Source organism: Amblyraja radiata, chromosome 27, assembly GCF_010909765.2.
Source record: "Amblyraja radiata isolate CabotCenter1 chromosome 27, sAmbRad1.1.pri, whole genome shotgun sequence".
Taxonomy (NCBI): Eukaryota; Metazoa; Chordata; class Chondrichthyes; order Rajiformes; family Rajidae; genus Amblyraja; species Amblyraja radiata.
The window spans coordinates 33,240,933-33,258,747 of record NC_045982.1 but is presented as its reverse complement, the minus strand read 5'-3'; positions in this window follow the sequence as shown (position 1 = coordinate 33,258,747).

Below are 17,815 nucleotides of genomic sequence, written 5' to 3'. Positions count from 1 at the left end.
GGTAACTTTTTCACACAGAGGGTGGTGGGTGTATGGCACAAGCTGCCAGGGAAGTTAGTTGAGTCTGGGACTATCCCATCATTTAAGAAACAGTTTGACAGGTACATGGATAGGACAGGTTTGGAGGGTTATGGACCAAGTGCAAGCTAGTGGGACTGGGGTAGCTGGGACAATGTTAGCCGGTGTGGGCGAGTTGGGCTGAAGGGCCTGTTTCCACAATGTATCACTCTATGACTCTATGACTCCATGAGATACAGCACGGAAACAGGCCCTTGGCCAACTGAGTCCATGCCGACCAGCAATCCCTGCACACTAACACTATCCTACACGCACTAGGGACAATTACAATTTTACTCAACCAATTAGTCTACAAACATGTATGTCTTTGGAGTGTGGGAGGAAACTGGAGCACCTGGAGAAAACCCACGAAAGTCACGGGGAGAATGCACAAAATATGTACAGACAGAACCTGTAGTCAGGGTCGAACCCAGGCGCCACCGTGCCCATATGCGTTTCCAGCATTTTCTTTTATTATTCTTCACAAACAAAGCTTTCTTTCTAATTTGGATGAAGAGATACTGACTGACAGAAACAGCCTTCTCTGCATGGGCTTCTGGACATGGTCAGAACACTGTTCCCGCTGATCAATCCAATGACATACAAAGTACTACAAAGAAACAAAGAAACATAGAAACAGGTCAGTTAAGTCCTTAATTCTCCAGGCATTTTACATTCTCCCTGTGACCACAGATTTCACTGTACCAATTGGTGCATGTGACAATAAATGTCTCTTGCCTTGTGTCTGGTTTTGTCTTGTCTTGTGACCACGTGAGATTTCTCCAGGTGCATCCGTTTGGCCCCACACTCCAAAGACGCATAGATTTGTAAGTTAATTGGCCTTGGTAAAGATTGTAAATTGTCAGAAGTACGTAGGATAGTGCTACTGTGCGGGGACTACTGGTCGGCGCGGATTTGGTTGGCCGAAGGACTTTTTTTCCATGCCATAGCTCTACTCTCAATAAACTAAACTAATTCCATCCTGACTACGGGTGCTGTCTTTACATTCTCCCTGTGACCGCCGTGGGTTTTCTCCGGGTGCTCCAGTTTCCTCCCTCACTCCAAAGACATACAGGTTTGTAGGTTAATCTGCTTCAGTTAAAGAATTGCAAATTGTCCCTAGTGTGTAGGATAGTTATAGTGTAAGGAGATCGCTGGTTGGTGCGGACTCCATGGGTCGAAGGGCCTGTTTCTGCATTGTTTCTCAAAAAAGTGTCATAATGTACCTTGATATGGCAAGTGTCTAGGAGCTGGGGAAATGTTCCTGGTCACAATATTAATACAAGATCGTTAGGAAGATAAATCTTTCTTTATGAGACAATCAAAAACTGCCAGCTTCTGCAGAAGATTTTGTATGCAAATCACCCTATATAATTATAAACTACTTTGCCAAACAAATAGCAGCAGCATCTGTGCCAATCATCACTCCTGGCAGGTGATTTATGAGTATACAGCATCTAAAAATAACTGGGAAATGAAAGGCATTCTCAGTCATGCATCTTCACATCCCCTTGTTATTGTCCCGGTGTACAACCCGATTAAAGCTGGAACGTTACCCCGCTCACAAATGGGGTCAGAGCGCATTGAGTGATAATTTAATCTTTACATCTTGCGCAAACCAAATAAAGTTTGCCTTTGACTTTATCGATAGTCGTACATCACTTGAGAAGCTTAACACTGGCATGGAATAACTGAACGTGAAAAACAATACTGATGGAAAAAAACATCCAGATTGCAAATATAATTGGCCTGCTGTAGTGTTGCATGTTCCACAACAGTTGCCATGTGGAGGTGAGGTGCTTTCACTTCTATTATTAATTGTGCAATCTTTACAGGACTGTGTCCCCAGCAAAGGATCACTGGATGATCAACCATGACATTCTTTTCTGTAAAGGCGCACTGCTCTGCTTAAAGAGAATGAAAGGAGACAATCAAATTGCCCAAGGTGACAAGTATCAACCCTCCATATGTACCACGTCCCCAGGATAGGATGCTGATCACTGTGCCACCAATGTTGGCATTGGTCAGATGCATCTGCTCTCTCTTTCTTCGCAGCTCACACCAGATTTAGTTTCTTCCCAGTCGTGGTTTAATTGGAAGCACTCACACATCTAAGCCAAAGATTTGTGGGTTCAGGTCCTGCTTCGGAGACTTGGGCTTGAGAGTTCATGCTGGCATTCCAGTGGTTTAGTGACATTTCCCTGGATGTAATAATGCTCCAGGCTTAAGACAAATACTATTCCAACGTGTGCAGGAAACTTGCTGATGAAAGATACTTGAATCGGAGGTCGGAGCAGGAGCAGCAGTTTGGAAGAGCTAGTGTGTTGAATGATTGTAGCAAGGGAATCCCAGGACAGTACAAGTGTGGAAACTTTATAAAGCCTGACAGGGACAGGTCTGAGCAAGTGAATTGCAATTAGAACAGGAGCAGTATCTTGGAGCAGCTTGGAGCACTTCTGTTACTATCCCAACGTTTAAGAAACATTTGGACAGGTACATGGATAGGACAAGTTTTGAGGGATATGGGCAAACAAGGGCAGGCGGAACATGTAAATGGGGCATGTTAGGCGGCATGGGCAAGTTGGGCCGAAGGGCCTGTTTCCATGCTGTATAACTATGACTCTAAAGGAGATGTGGCTGGAAGTTGCAATTGAGATCAGAAGCAGGAGAATGGTGACATACTGTCAAGTAAACATAAAAGTGATGATGCTTTATCTCGGTCCATCCTCAATATCCCTCAGTCCACATGAGCCACTTGAGACGGCACAGTGGTGCAGTGGTGGATCTACTGCTGAAAGCGGCAGAGACCTGGGTTCGATCCTGACTAGAATGGACGAACTCCGGCTAAAGATCACCTCCCACAACTGGACCAAAGACTGCAACATCCTGATCTTCACGGAAACTTGGCTCAACATCGACGTTCCTGATAGCGCCATCCAGCTAAGAGTCATTTACTCCGAGCGGACAGGACAACAGACTCTGGTAAGACCAGAGGTGGGGGTCTGTGCATTTATGTAAATAAAGCATGGTGCATGGACTCCACCATCATCGAGAGTCACTGCTCAGCTAACCTTGAGTTCCTCTTGGTTAGATGCAGACCGTTCTATCTGCCCAGAGAGTTTACCTCCACTGTTGTGACTGCAGCCTATATCCCTCCTGATGCTAATGCCAAGCTTGTAATGAAAGAGCTGCATACTGCCATTAGCAAACAACAGACGCACAACCCCGAGGCAGCCTTCATTGTTGCGGGTGACTTCAATCACTCCAACCAGAAGACTGTACTCCCCAAATTCCACCAACATGTCTCCTTCCCCACTAGAGTAGACAAGACACTGGACAAAGTCTACACTAACATGGCTGAAGCTTACAAAGCCGTCCCCCTCCCCCACCTTGGTCAGTCTGATCACCTCTCATTGCTCCTGCTCCCTAAGTACTCCCCACTCATCAGATGGGTTAAACCCACTGTGAGGACAGTTAAAGTCTGGTCAGAGGAAGCGGACTCCACACTTCAGCAGTGTTTTGGAAACACTGACTGGAAGGCGTTTGCAGCCCAGGCCACCCTTGACTCCCACACGGACATTGATTCCTACACATCCTCTGATCTGGACTTTATAAACTCCACCATCAATAGTGTCACCTCCATCAAACGGGTGACCATATTCCCGAATCAGAAGCCATGGATGAACAGCGAGGTCAGGCTACTGCTGAAAGCACGGGACACCGCTTTCAGGTCAGGCGATGCTCGAGCCTACAGTTCATCCAGGGCTAACCTGAAGAGGGGCATCAAGAAGGCCAAGCACTGCCATAAGCTCAGGATTGAGGAGCACATCAACAACAACTCCGACCCCCGACGCATGTGGCAAGGCATCCAGGCCATCACGGACTATAGACCCACCAACACCACCTCCACATCCAGCGACGCCTCCTTCCTTGAGGAGCTTAACCACTTCTATGGCCGCTTCGACAGGGACAATCTAGAGACAGCCATCAAGGCTGTGCTACCTGCTGATCACCAACCCCTCACACTCACCCCCTACGACGTGTACGTGGCATTGAGTAGGATTAATGCACGTAAGGCTGCTGGCCCTGACGGCATCCCCGGGCGCGTGCTCAGGGCCTGTGCTGCACAGCTGACAGATGTCTGGACTGACATCTTCAACCTGTCACTTGACCAAGCAGTTGTCCCCACGTGCCTTAAAACCACCTCCATCGTGCCGGGGCCAAAACACTCCACTGCGGCAAGCCTCAACGACTTCCGCTCAGTTGCACTTACCCCCATCATCACCAAGTGCTTCGAGAGGCTGGTCCTGGCACACCTCAAAGGCTGCCTACCCCCCACAGAGGATCCCTATCAGTTTGCCTACCGCAAGAACAGGAATATGGAGGATGCCATCTCAACGACACTTCACTCCGCCCTCTCCCACCTCGACAACAGAGACACTTACGTAAGAATGCTGTTCATCGATTACAGCTCAGCATTCAACACCATTATACCCTCTAAACTGATCACCAAACTCGGTGACCTGGGCATCGATCCCTCCCTCTGCAACTGGATACTGGACTTTCTAACCAACAGACCCCAGTCTGTTAGGTTAGACAAGCACACCTCTTCAACCCTCACTCTGAACACCGGCGTTCCACAGGGCTGTGTGCTGAGCCCCCTCCTCTACTCCCTCTTCACCTACGACTGCACATCTGCACATGGTACTAACACCATCATCAAGTATGCAGATGATACAACGGTGATTGGCCTCATCAGCAACAACGATGAGTCGGCCTATAGGGAGGAGGTCCAGCTCCTAGCAGCATGGTGCGCAGACAACAACCTGGCCCTTAACTCCAAGAAGACCAAGGATCTCATTGTAGACTTCAGGAAGTCTAGGGGCGGCACGCACACCCCCATCCACATCAACGGGACGGAGGTGGAACGCGTTTCCTGCTTCAGGTGGGAAGTTTGGAAGTTTTCAGGTGAAGGCTCACTAGCGCCTCTTCTTCCTGAGGAGACTGAAGAAGGTCCATCTGTCTCCTCAGATCCTGGTGAACTTCTACCGCTGCACCATCGAGAGCATCCTTACCAACTGTATCACAGTATGGTATGGCAACTGCTCTGTCTCCGACCGGAAGGCATTGCAGAGGGTGGTGAAAATTGCCCAACGTATCACCGGTTCCTCGCTCCCCTCCAGTGAGTCTGTCCAAAGCAAGCGTTGTCTGCGAAGGGCACTCAGCATCGTCAAGGACTGCTCTCACCCCAATCATGGACTGTTTACCCTCCTACCATCCGGGAGGCGCTACAGGTCTCTCCGTTGCCGGACCAGCAGATCCAGGCACAGCTTCTTTCCTGCGGCTGTCACACTACTCAACAATGTACCTCGGTGACTGCCAATCACCCCCCCCCCCCCCCCCCCCCCTGGACACTCCTCCCACAGGAAAAACACTATGACTGTATGCATAGAATATGATTTCAATAAATAAATCTATTTACATGTCGCTCTTCCAGGGAGATGCTAACTGCATTTCGTTGTCTCTGTACTGTACACTGACAATGACAATTAAAGTTGAATCTGAATCTGAATCTGACTACTTGTGCTGTCTGTACAGAGTTTGTACGTTCTCCACGTGACTGCGTGGGTTTTCTCCATGACGAAAGCCTGTTTCCGACCTGTATCTCCAAACTAAATTTAAATTAGCTTTTAGAGTCGGCGGGCATTTGGAAGTTTTCAGATAGAACAGAAATCTCAACAATTTGCTGTCACATTTGCCAAAGTGAATGAGGTGGGCTGCTGGTTACCTGACTGGGGTGGCACAGTGACACAGCAGTATAGTTGCTGCCTTACAGCGCCAGAGACCCGGGCTCGATCCTGACTATGGGTGCAGTCTGTACGGAGTTTGTATGTTCTCCCCGTGACCACTCGGGATTTCTCCGGGTGCTCTGGTTTCCTCCCACATCCCAAAGGCGTGCACGTTTGTTGTTTAATTGGCTTCATTAAGTTGTCCCTAGTATGTAGGATAGAACTAGTGTAAGGGTGATCGCAGTTCGGCGAGGACTCGGTGGTAGTTTCCATGGTGTATCCCTAAGCTAAACTGAAGTGCGTAGATTGCCTTTGGAGCTTGCTTAATGATATGTAGATGCAGGAGGCCACAAGATAATCCTTTGATATGTTGAGAACACCACGTTTGAAGAAGTTCAGATTCTTGCACAAAGACGGAGCCTGATTGAACAACACTGCTGTCAAAAGCATCTCATGGCCAAGATTTACCATTGAATGTCCGTCACCACCATCCTACATCTCTGTATCTCCTGAATCTTCAAAGGCACCACCAGTGATGGTCGCATATTTTGCAATTAACCGGCCACTGTTATCAGGTAAGTGAACCATCCTACCAACACTAAAGAGCAGACGTGAGCTACTATCTACCTCATTGGAGATCTTTGGGCTATCATAGATAGGACTTTACTGGGCCTTATCTTACATTAAACGTTATTCACATTATTCCATTCATTCATGTATCTTTACACTATAAATGGCTCGAATGTAATCATGTATTGTCTTTCCACTGACTGGTTCGCACACAACAAATGTTTTTCACTGTACCTCTGTACACGTGACAATAAAATACACTCATCTCAATTAAAACACAACAAATACATCTGGTATTTGATTGAGTGCTTTTCAACCAAGACATTGACTGCATGCATATGACAACCAAATTCCCCGGCTTTCCGTGGTGAAGTAGTTTGCCTGTGCCGAAGATCTTGAGAGCGAAACTATCTTGAGCTGTGCTCCAGGCAGAGTCAGTTATGCCAGGCAGGTTGAAGGGGGCGTTCCCATCAAAGCATAAACCAAGAAGAAGATCTCAAGGGTGAAACAGGTGGAGGGCGGTGGCTGGCCAGCAGGAAGTTGGGAAAGTTTTGCCTTCTGTCCAGTGTACTATATCGGTGTGAATATTGACTTCTCTAACTTCAAGTAACCTATGTCTTCCCTCTCTTTCCATCTCTCGTCCCTTCCCAATTCTCCGACTAGTCTGACTGTCCTCATTTACATTAAATCTCTTTATGCATGGGAAAGTTACGATGGGTGAACACCTGCTGCCCAAGTTCAATGAGACCAACCGTATGTATTTGTTTCAGGTAGGGCTCAGGTCAGAAAAAAGACTGCAGCAGAGAGGGATCCCAATCATCGTGGAGTCCATGCTATGTAGACCTAGATCTGTCTCTGCCAAGGACAGTGAATGGCAGGGCTCTAGGGAGAGTTGTGTAGCACAAGGACCTAGGTGTCCAGGTGCATAGTTTCTTGAAAGTGGTGTCACAGGTTAATAGGGTGGTCAAGAAGCGTTTCGGCACAATGGCCTTCATCAATCATAGAACACAGTATACTGTAGATCATGATACAGTTGTACATGACATTGGTGAGGCTGAATTTGGAGTATTGTGTTCAGTTTTGGTCACCCTGTTATAGGTATGATGTTGTTAAGTTGGAAAGGGTGCAGAGAAGACATACGAGGATGTTGCTAGTACTTGGGGGGCCTTGTCTACAAGGAGAGGTTGAGCAGGCTTGGACCGTATTCGTTAGAGTGACGGAGGATGAGGGGTGATCTTATGGAAGTGTATAAGATCATGAGAGGAATAGACTGGGTAAATGAACTGTCATACCCAGAGTAGGGCTATCAATAACCAGAGAACCAGTTTTAAGGTGAGGGGAGAAAGATTTAATAGGAACCTGAGGTCTAACGTTTAACAGAGGGTGGTGAATATATGAAACATTCTGTCAGAGGGGGTAGTTGTGGCATGTAGTATCACAATGTTAAAAACATTTGGACAGGTACATTGATAGGATAGGTTTAGAGGGGTATGGGCCAAATGCAAAAGGGGAGTATAAAGTTGGGGCATGTTGGTTGCATAGTTAAGATGGGCCAAAGGGCCTTATCCCATGTTGTATGATACTATGACTCTACAACTCTAAGGACCCTGTGGTGGCTGTCCATGCACCAGTCTCCCCACCTTAAATGATGTCACGCGTAGACCTCCACATGGAGGGACAAGCCAAAGAACTGACCAAGAGAACAATGATGCTTCATTTGGAGGGGTCTCCAACAATGATGATGACAACTCATCTTCCACTCCATATCCACTGGACAGCTGTTGTAATGCACACCAAAGGCATTCCAGCCTCACTGATCACCTTGTATTCTCAGGCACACTTTACAACCTGCTCTTCGAAATGGAGTTACCAATTACAACATGGACGGTGATATCAGTGAAAAACCTAACCAAGTCCAATGCAATGGAACTTAAATCTCAATCAGATGCACCATTGCATCATCCCACACCTTATATTTCTTATGCATGGGAAAGTTTGGATGGGTGAACATCTTCTGCCCAAGTTCAACAAGATCAATTGTATGTATTAGGTTTCAGGTAGGGCTTTGGTCAAATTTCACATCTGCGCAGATCTTTATTGTCAGGATCTCCAGGGTGGTTGTAATATCCTGTAGTTTGCAAATCGTTACATGGAGAATACATCTGGATCTGCAGGAGGAGGAAAGCAAAGAGCCAAGGCTGCCGATTAGATTCTGAGCAGCAATAAATATGGAAGACAAGATGCACCATACTGTCTGGGATTACCAGGTAAGGTACACATTTTCTAACGGTCCTATCATCCAATAAGCAAAAGCCCAACTACCATCCCATGCACCCCCAAACTTCACACAGCATATTGCAGATATAGCACAGAAAAAAGGCCATTCAACCCACCGAGTCTGTGCTGAACAGTGATCACCCCTACACTAGCACTAGCACGATCCTGCACACTAGGGACAATTTACAAATTGAATTAACTTATAAACCTGCACATCTTTGGAGTGTGGGAGGAAACCAGATCACCCACAGAAAACCCACACAGTCACAGGGAGAACGTACAAACTCTGTGCAGACTGCATCTGTAATCAGGATTGAACTCAGGTCTCTGGCACAGTGTGGCCACAGGTCTACCACTGCTGTGCCATCCCTGTGAGCCGAAATCTCTCCCGTATTTACTGAAGAACTAGGTGAGGGGAGGAGTTAGTTAAAATTAGAACAAAATGGAATTCCAGTGAAGGCAAACCATAGTAACTGGGCAACAGTAAATGTAACAATGCCCTTCATAAATAAGGTAGACAAAAGTGCTGGAGAAACTCAGCGGGTGCGGCAGCATCTATGGAGCGAAGGAAATAGGCAACGTTTTGGGCCAAAACTTTCGGCCCGAAACGTTGCCTATTTCCCTCGCTCCATAGATGCTGCTGCACCCGCTGAGTTTCTCCAGCACTTTTGTCTACCTTCGGTTTTCCAGCATCTGCAGTAGCTTCTGAAACATCCTACATAATTAAGGCTGGCTATGTGTGGATGATAAGGAGACCAAGCAGTTGGGGAAGACTGGTATCCATTACTTACTAAACCGGATTTAACAGTATTGTTGTAGGAAGAAACTGCAGATGCTGGTTTATACCGAAGATACACTCAAAATGCTGGAGTAACTCAGCGGGACAGGCAGCATCTCTGGATAGAAGGAATGGGTGATGTTTCGGATCGAGAACCTTCTTCAGACTGACAGTCAGGGGAGAGGGAGATACAGAGATAAGGAATGTAAGGTGTTAAAACGAGACAAAGGGGATGGAGATCAAGGACAATGTAGAATAGATCATTGTTAGCTGGGAGAAAGTAACGACAAAGCAAACAGAGATAAAATGTAAATGAGGACAGTCAGATTAGTCGGAGAATTGGGAACGGGTGAAGGATGGAGAGCAAGGGAAGGCAAAGGTTACTTGAAGTTAGATAAGTCAATATTCACACCAATATAGTACACAGGACAGAAGCCAAAATGTTGATTAAACAAGATCATTCTTATGCTCAGTGAAATATGGATAGAGAGTTTGCAACATTTGACTATCAATATTCATTAGGATCTTTGTTTTCAGACTAAACTACTATATTGCATAAAAATTGCACTGATTATTGTATCTTTCAAACAACAGTTTTCTATTTATTCATCTTTAAGAATCTGAGCACTGTTGACAAGGCTGTATTTATTATATGCTGAAAATATTAGGGAAAATTGCCGTAAGGACTAGATTATTGTCGATGCAATCAGTACGATGCCTTATTAGCCACAACCACCAAAGTAAATATTTATATTTAGTTTAGTTTAGTTTATAGTTTAGTTTGTAGATATAAACAGGCACTTCGGCCCACCGAGTCCGCACCGACTAGCGATCCCCAGCACATTAAATTAATTTCCTTCCTGGGATAAATAAAGTCGTATCGTATCATATTGTTAACACTACCCTGCACACACCAGGGACAATTAAAAATGTTTTTTTAATACCAAGCAAATTAATCGACAAACGCCCTAGGAGTGTGGAAGGAAACCAACATTCTCGGAGAAAACCCATGCGGGCCACGGGGAGAACATACAAACTCCATACAAACAGCACACGTAGTCAGGATGGAACCCAGGTATCTGGTGTTGTAAGGGAGTAGTTCTATGCCACAATGCTGCCCCAATAACAGAAGAATATCCAGGTTTAAAGATTAAAACACAAAATAAAGCACAAAAGAAGCAAGTATGTATTTTTAATAGACTAAAATGTTTAAAAGAAATAAAGAAATTAAAAAAGTGGAGAGTGGGAGGGGGATGGGACTGGGTTCCTTCTCATGGAAGTTTATCACAATATTATTCAGTAGCGAGTTCCAGAATTTGGATCCAATAATGATGAAGGAACAACGATATATTCACAAGTTATTCTGCCATGTTTCTGGCAAGCCTGGTGGGGAAGATATGAACAGTTGGGATGCGAACTGCAGTGTTTCTCCATTAATTTATGGAATGCAGTTAAGAGGGGGGTAGAGAGCAGGGGTGGAGAGAGGGGGAGAGAGAGCGGGGGAGAGAGAGCGGGGGGAGAGAGAGAGGGGAGAGAGCGGGGGGAGAGAGAGAGGGGGAGAGAGAGAGGGGGAGAGAGAGAGGGGGAGAGCGGGGGAGAGGGGGGACAGGGGGGACAAGGGGGAGGAGAGAGAGGGGGAGCGAGAGAGGGGGAGATAGAGAGAGGGGAGAGAGAGGGGGAGGGGAGAGAGAGAGGGGGGAAGAGGGGGAGAGAGAGGGAAGGTGAGAGAATGGGGAGAGAGAGGGGGAAGGCGGGTGGAGAGAGAGGGGGGGGGAGAGAGGGGGAGAGAGAGAGGGGGAGAGAGGGAGGGGGGAGAGAGGGGGAGAGTGAGGGAGAGGGGGAGAGAGCGGGGAGAGGGGAGGAGAGGGGGAAGAGAGAGGGGGGTGGAGAGAGGGGGGTGGAGAGAGGGGGAGAGAGAGATGGGGGAGAGAGAGGGGGAGAGCGAGGATGGAAAGGGGAAGAGAGAGGGGGAGAGAGAGGACGGGAGAGAGAATGGGGAGAGAGGGGGGGAAGGCGGGGGGAGAGAGGGGGTGGAGAGAGGGGGGTATGCGGGGGAGGGGGGTGAGAGGGGAGAGAGGGGTGAGAGGGGAGAGATGGGGGAGTGAGATGGGGAGAGTGGGGCAGAGAGGGGGGAGAGAGTGGGGCTAGAGAGGGGGTGAGAGAGGGGGAGAGAGAGAGGGAGAGAGGGGGGGGGAGAGAGAGGGGGAGGGAGAGGGGGAGGGGGAGGGGGAGAGAGAGGGGGAGAGGGGATTGAGGGGAGGGAGATGGGGAGAGAGAGATGGCGAGAGAGAGATGGGGGAGTGAGATGGGGGAGTGAGATGGGGGAGAGAGTGGGGAGAGAGTGGGGAGAGAGAGGGGAGAGAGAGGGGGAGAGAGCGGGAGGTGAGAGTGCGGAGAGAGAAAGGGGGGAAGAGAGCAGCGGCGAGAGGGGGAGGGAGAGAGGGGAGTGGAGGATCGAGGAGATGTGGAAGGGGCATTGTGTTTTGTTGGCTTGCAAAGTGTTTGCCCAATTGGCTTTTTGGCTTTTTAAAGGGCTCTCAGAAAATGTTTGTTGGCTTGCAAAATGGTTGCCCAATTGGCTTGGCTTTTAAAGGGCTCTCAGAAAATGTGTTTTGTTGGCTTGCAAAGTGTTTGCCCAATTGGCTTGGCTATTAAAGGGCTTTCAGAAAATGTGTTTTGTTGGCTTACGAAGTGTTTGCCCAATTAGCTTGGCTTTTAAAGGGCTTGCTTGCAACAGTTTTCTGATGGATAAAGCGTGAATAAACATTTTATTTGATCAGGACTGTGTTTAATTTCAAAATTGGCGCTCATCCTGTGATTTTCACTTAGTTGCAAGATGGCGCCGATGACGTCATTTCCGGCGCTGAGTGCGTCATTTCTGGTTTGTGGAAAGAAACGAGAGGGTGACGTCAAGATGGTGAGTGTGTTTGTTGGACGTTATTTAAAGCACATTTTTGCTTCAGCACCGGTAGCCTCTACAGGGGGCTTTAAACATTGGAATCATTCATTTTACACACTGTATTTGGACAACTATATGTGGCTCTTAGCCGAGAAAAGATGAAGGATGGAACATCGGCCAACAATGTTGTCATTAAAAGCATGCTTCGTTGAATGATGACTTCTGAGATAAATGCTCAGATTTTCTTTCTTAAAATGTGACCACTGAATCTCTCTATATTAAAATTGTCTCTTTTTATCAACAGGAATTAGTAATCAAGAGGCAGTGAGCAGCAGAACACAACAAGAGACACATCAAGAAAGAACTTAATAATTCTCATCTTTAACATTTAAATTGTTCTTATATTTTAAGAGTCATTCACATTTTAAACTTTAATAAATCCTTTTTGCACTTTTGATGCCTGTGTGTTCTTCATCACAATGGGAACCTAATGGGCAGAAATGGCTGCTCTGTGGGAGAGCCACTAAGAGTGCATGGGGGGAGGTTGTGGGGAGATGCACTGAATGCGTGGGGGGAGGGGAATGGCAAGGAGCAGTGGGGGAGTGAAGGGAGGATGGGTGACTGAGTGAACTGCCAGCGTGACAGGCATGAGTGACTGAACTGCCAGCCCAATAATCCATTCAGTCCACCCTCTCCCCCTTCTCTATCACAGTCTGTCACCTGTTTGGGCAGAATTTCTGGCAGTTTCTCATCTGTCAGCCTGCCAGTTCCCAGTGACTGTACTGCCAGGCCTCAGTGACTGAGCTGCCTGGCCTCAGTGACTGAGCTGATTGGCGAAGAGGTGTAATATTGCGTTGGGTAACCAGCCCGCCTGTGAGATGCTGGGACCCAACGGGTCCCACTTAGTCTAGTCATGAGGTAAATCTCTACCGGAATATGTAAAAATTTCACCGTTACCACGTCAGGTTTTCGAGGAGATGTGAATCAAATAAAAAGTGCAAGCAAGCAATCACACACAAGTAAACATCCAAGATCAGAGTTTTATAATAGAGATAGATTATTCGTTCGCTACTTTTACCCACCCCCCGCTCTATCCACTCACGCAGAGCTCCCAACTGGCAGGCGCGGCTAGACAGGGAAGGGGCAGAGAGAGGGGAGGGGCAGAGGGAGGGCAGGGGCAGGGACAGAGGGGGGACAGTGGCAGAGGCAGGGTAGGGGCAGAGGGAGGGCAGGGGCAGAGGGAGGGCAGGGGCAGAGGGAGGGCAGAGGGAGGGCAGGGGCAGAGGGAGGGCAGGGGCAGGGACAGAGGGGGGCAGGGGCAGAGGCAGGGCAGGGGCAGAGGGAGGGCAGGGGCAGAGGGAGGGCAGGGGCAGAGGCAGGGCAGGGGCAGAGGGAGGGTAGGGGCAGAGGGAGGGCAGGGGCAGAGGGAGGGCATGGGCAGAGTTCTTTGTACATCTCTTTTGAATAATGGAGGGCTGGGGCATCGGGAGGGCAGAGGCCGAGGGAAGAGGCAGAGGGGGTGGGGCAGAGAGGCAGTGGGAGGGGGGCAGAGAGGGGGGGTAGAGTTTGAGGAGTGGGGGGGGTGGGGGGACGAGGTATCACAGGGGAGGGCTGGTCCCCCAACACAACCCATTCCACAATGCAATATTCTACCACTCACCTGTTCCCCCAACACAATGGCAGGAGCGTTCTGTAGCCGGGGTCGGGGACGGCTTCAGGCGAGGCCAATTGGGGGCTGGTGGGGGGTTGTGGGGGAGGAGGGTGTGCGAGGATTGGGGGGGTGTGGTGGAGGGGGGTGGTGTGGGGGGAGAGGGGTGTGGGGGGGTTTGTGGGGGAGGGGGGTTTGTGGGGGAGGGGGTGTGGGGTTGGGTTGTGTGTGGGTGTGTGGGGGAGGGATGGTGTGGGGGAGAGGTTGGGGAAGTGGGCAGATGCATGGCAGATGAAGTTTAATGTGGATAAATGTGAGGTTATCCACTTTGGTAGCAAAAACAGGAAGGCTGATTACAATCTAAATGGCGTCATTGGGAAAAGGGGAAGTACAACGGGATCTGGGGGTCCTTGTACATCAGTAAGCATGCAGGTACAGCAGGCAGTGAAGAAAGCGAATGGCATGTTGGCCTTTATAACAAGAGGAATCGAATATAGGAGCAAAGAGGTCCTTCTGCAGTTGTACAGAGCCCTAGTGAGACCACACCTGGAGTATTGTGTGCAGTTTTGGTCCCCTAATTTGAGGAAGGACTTTCTTGCTATTGAGGGAGTGCAGCGTAAGTTTACAAGGCTAATTCCAGGGATAGCAGGACTGTCATATGCTGATCGAATGGAGCCGCTGGGCTTGTTCACTGGTGTTTAGATGGATGAGAGGGGATCTCATTGAAACATCTAAGATTGTTAAGGGTTTGGACATGCTAGAGGCAGGACACATGTTCCCGATGTTGGGGGAGTCCAGAACCAGGGGCCACAGTTTAAGAATCAGGAGTAAGCCATTTAGAACGGAGACGAGGAAACACTTTTTCTCACAGATAGTGGTGAGTGGAATTCTCTGCCTCAGAAGGCGGTGGAGGCAGGTTCTCTGGATGCTTTCATGAGAGAGTTAGATAGAGCTCTTAAAAATAGCAGTCAGGGGATATGGGGAGAAGGCAGGAACGGGGTACAGATTGGGGATGATCAGCCATGATCACATTGAATGGCGGTGCTGGCTCGAAGGGCCGAATGGCCTACTCCTGCACCTATTGTCTATTGTCTATTGTCTAAAACGACGCCCCAAATGTAATTTTTTTACATATTCCTGTTGCGATTTATCCCGTGAGCACAGCGTGCATACGGATAGTTAGGTATCTAGCTAGACTGAGCTACTTCCTTCGCTCCATAGATGCTGCTGCACCCGCTGAGTTCCTCCAGCAAGTTTGTGTACCTTACTTACTGGATAGCTAGGTATGTAGCTAGCTCAATGGTTATATACTGTACTACTGGATAGCTGGATAGCTAACTAGACTGAGCTACATACCGATAGCCAGATAGCTGGATAGCTAGCTCTGAGCTCTATGCCGGAAGTTAGGTGGCTAGGTGGCTAGCTAGATGACTACATACTGGACAGCTAGGTGGCTAGCTTGATGATTACATACTGGATAGCTAGTAATCTAACAATCTCACCTAGAATGTGCTACCCGCTGGATATCTACATAGCTAGCCTCATATACTGGATGCCCATATATGGGAGGGATTTAGGGGAGGGCACCTGTAAATTGTGAATTAGGGGAGGGCACCTTTAAATTGTAAATTAGGGGAGGGCACCTTTAAATGGTGAATTAGGCATATGTAAATGTAGATTTAGGGGAGAGACCTGTAAAGGAGCATTACAATATCGAGCAAAAACAATTGAAGATTCACACCAACAACCGGAATGTTGTTACAACGATCCACATAAATCTTCGTCGTGATAGTCTATCTGATTAGTAGTGCAACTCCTCCACTCCTTATGCCTTCCTCTGTAACATTCCCTCTAAAAAAATGTCATCAAAAACAAATTTTATTTTTCTATATCCCTCTTTCATAATTATATAATGAACCCAAACGTATAGAATTACAACACAAAAAAACATATTTTGTTTGTTCAAACTAAATCCTCTTGAAAATTATCTATGGTTATTGACTAATTGACTATTGAATGTTTTCTTTGATGGTTATTGACAAATTGACTATCGTGATGAAATTTGTTGCCATGCACATGTGGTTACCAAGAGCCAACTTGCAACCAGTGATGGATAAAATCTGATCAGTTTCATTATCCTTATTAACCAATTGCTGCACTTGGATGAAAATAGATCCACTCAGGTTCACATCTAGAGAGACAGAAGGAGGAAGATGGCGCTCCTGAGAGGGCGACGTCGCGGAGCTCTCAGAGTCAACCTGCTTTTTTATCTGTCTCTTGTTATTTTGTGCCATACTACGGTAACAGCATGGTCAGCAAACGGCGTCCATGACCGGGCGACCCTACTACGGCTGAGAGAGTGCAGTCCTTTTGGACATTTAGACCCGAGCACGTTTAACCCCTACCCTGAGCTAATACGCTACGGCGGCTCAACGCTAGGCCGACACCCGGACAACGACAGGCCCAGGTGGAGACGCGGCAGACGGGGAGGGGCCGAACGACGACTCCGGCGCTTGGTTAGCAGTGGAAGGTTAGCCCTCCCGGTCATACTGTTTGCTAACGTCCAGTCTCTGGTAAATAAGATGGATGAGCTCCATGCTCGGACCACCACGCAGAGGGACTTACAGGACTGCTCCATGCTGTGCTTCTGTGAAACATGGCTGGGGGAAAGGACACCCGACGAGGCGATAACACCAGACGGCTACACGGCCTTCAGGGAGGACCGGAGCGCAGCGGACAGCGGCAAGACCCGTGGCGGAGGAACGGCCGTTCTCGTCAAACAAACCTGGTGTACCGACTGTAAGCTTATTTCTAAATCTTGCTCTGAGAATGTGGAGTATCTAACTGTGAAGCTACGGCCGTTTTATCTACCCAGAGAACTGCAATGTATTATTGTGAGTGTCGTGTATATTCCCCCTTCCGCCAAAGAAGAGGCTGCACTCAGGGAGCTACACAACATGATCAATGAGCATGAAAACAAATATCCTGATGCTGCTTTTATTATTCTGGGAGACTTTAATCATTGCAACCTCAAGAAAAACATACCAAAACTGTATCAGTTTGTGACTTTCCCAACTAGAGGGAAAGATACTGGACCACTGCTACAGTAATATCAGAAATGCTTTTATAGCTGAACCAATACCCCACTTCGGCAAGTCTGACCACCTGGCAATTCGGCTCAAGCCCACCTACACCAAGAGGCTTAAGGCATAGCCAGTCACAGTCAGAACTGTTAACACCTGGACGGACTGTGCACAGGCTAGCCTGCAGGGATGTTTAGAGGCTACAGACTGGAACATCTTTAAGGTGGCCACAGATGACATTCATGAATACACAGAGGCTGTGAGTGACTACATCAGCTGGTGCACATCTATATGTGCCCCTCCCAGAACTGTGCGTGTGTTTCCAAACCAGAAACCTTGGTTCAATGGAAACATAAAACAGAAGATCAGGAAAAGGCAGGAAGCTTTTAAGTCAGGAGATCAAAGGGAGTACAAGAAAGCCCGGTACGAGCTACAGAAGTCCATCAGAGCTGCAAAGAGGGCTTATTCCCAAAAACTTGAAAGCTTTTACCTAAGTAACAACACACGCAGTATGTGGCAGGGAATCCAAGCAGTCACAAACTACAAGAAAACAGTACCAACCACAGACCCCCAGGATGTCACCCTCCCAGACAGCCTTAATACCTTCTACACCAGGTTTGACAGACTGAACACAGACACCCCCTCAAAAGCCCCCTGCAACCCCACGGACACTGTCTTTCAGGTGACACCCACACAGGTCCTGAAAGCTCTGAG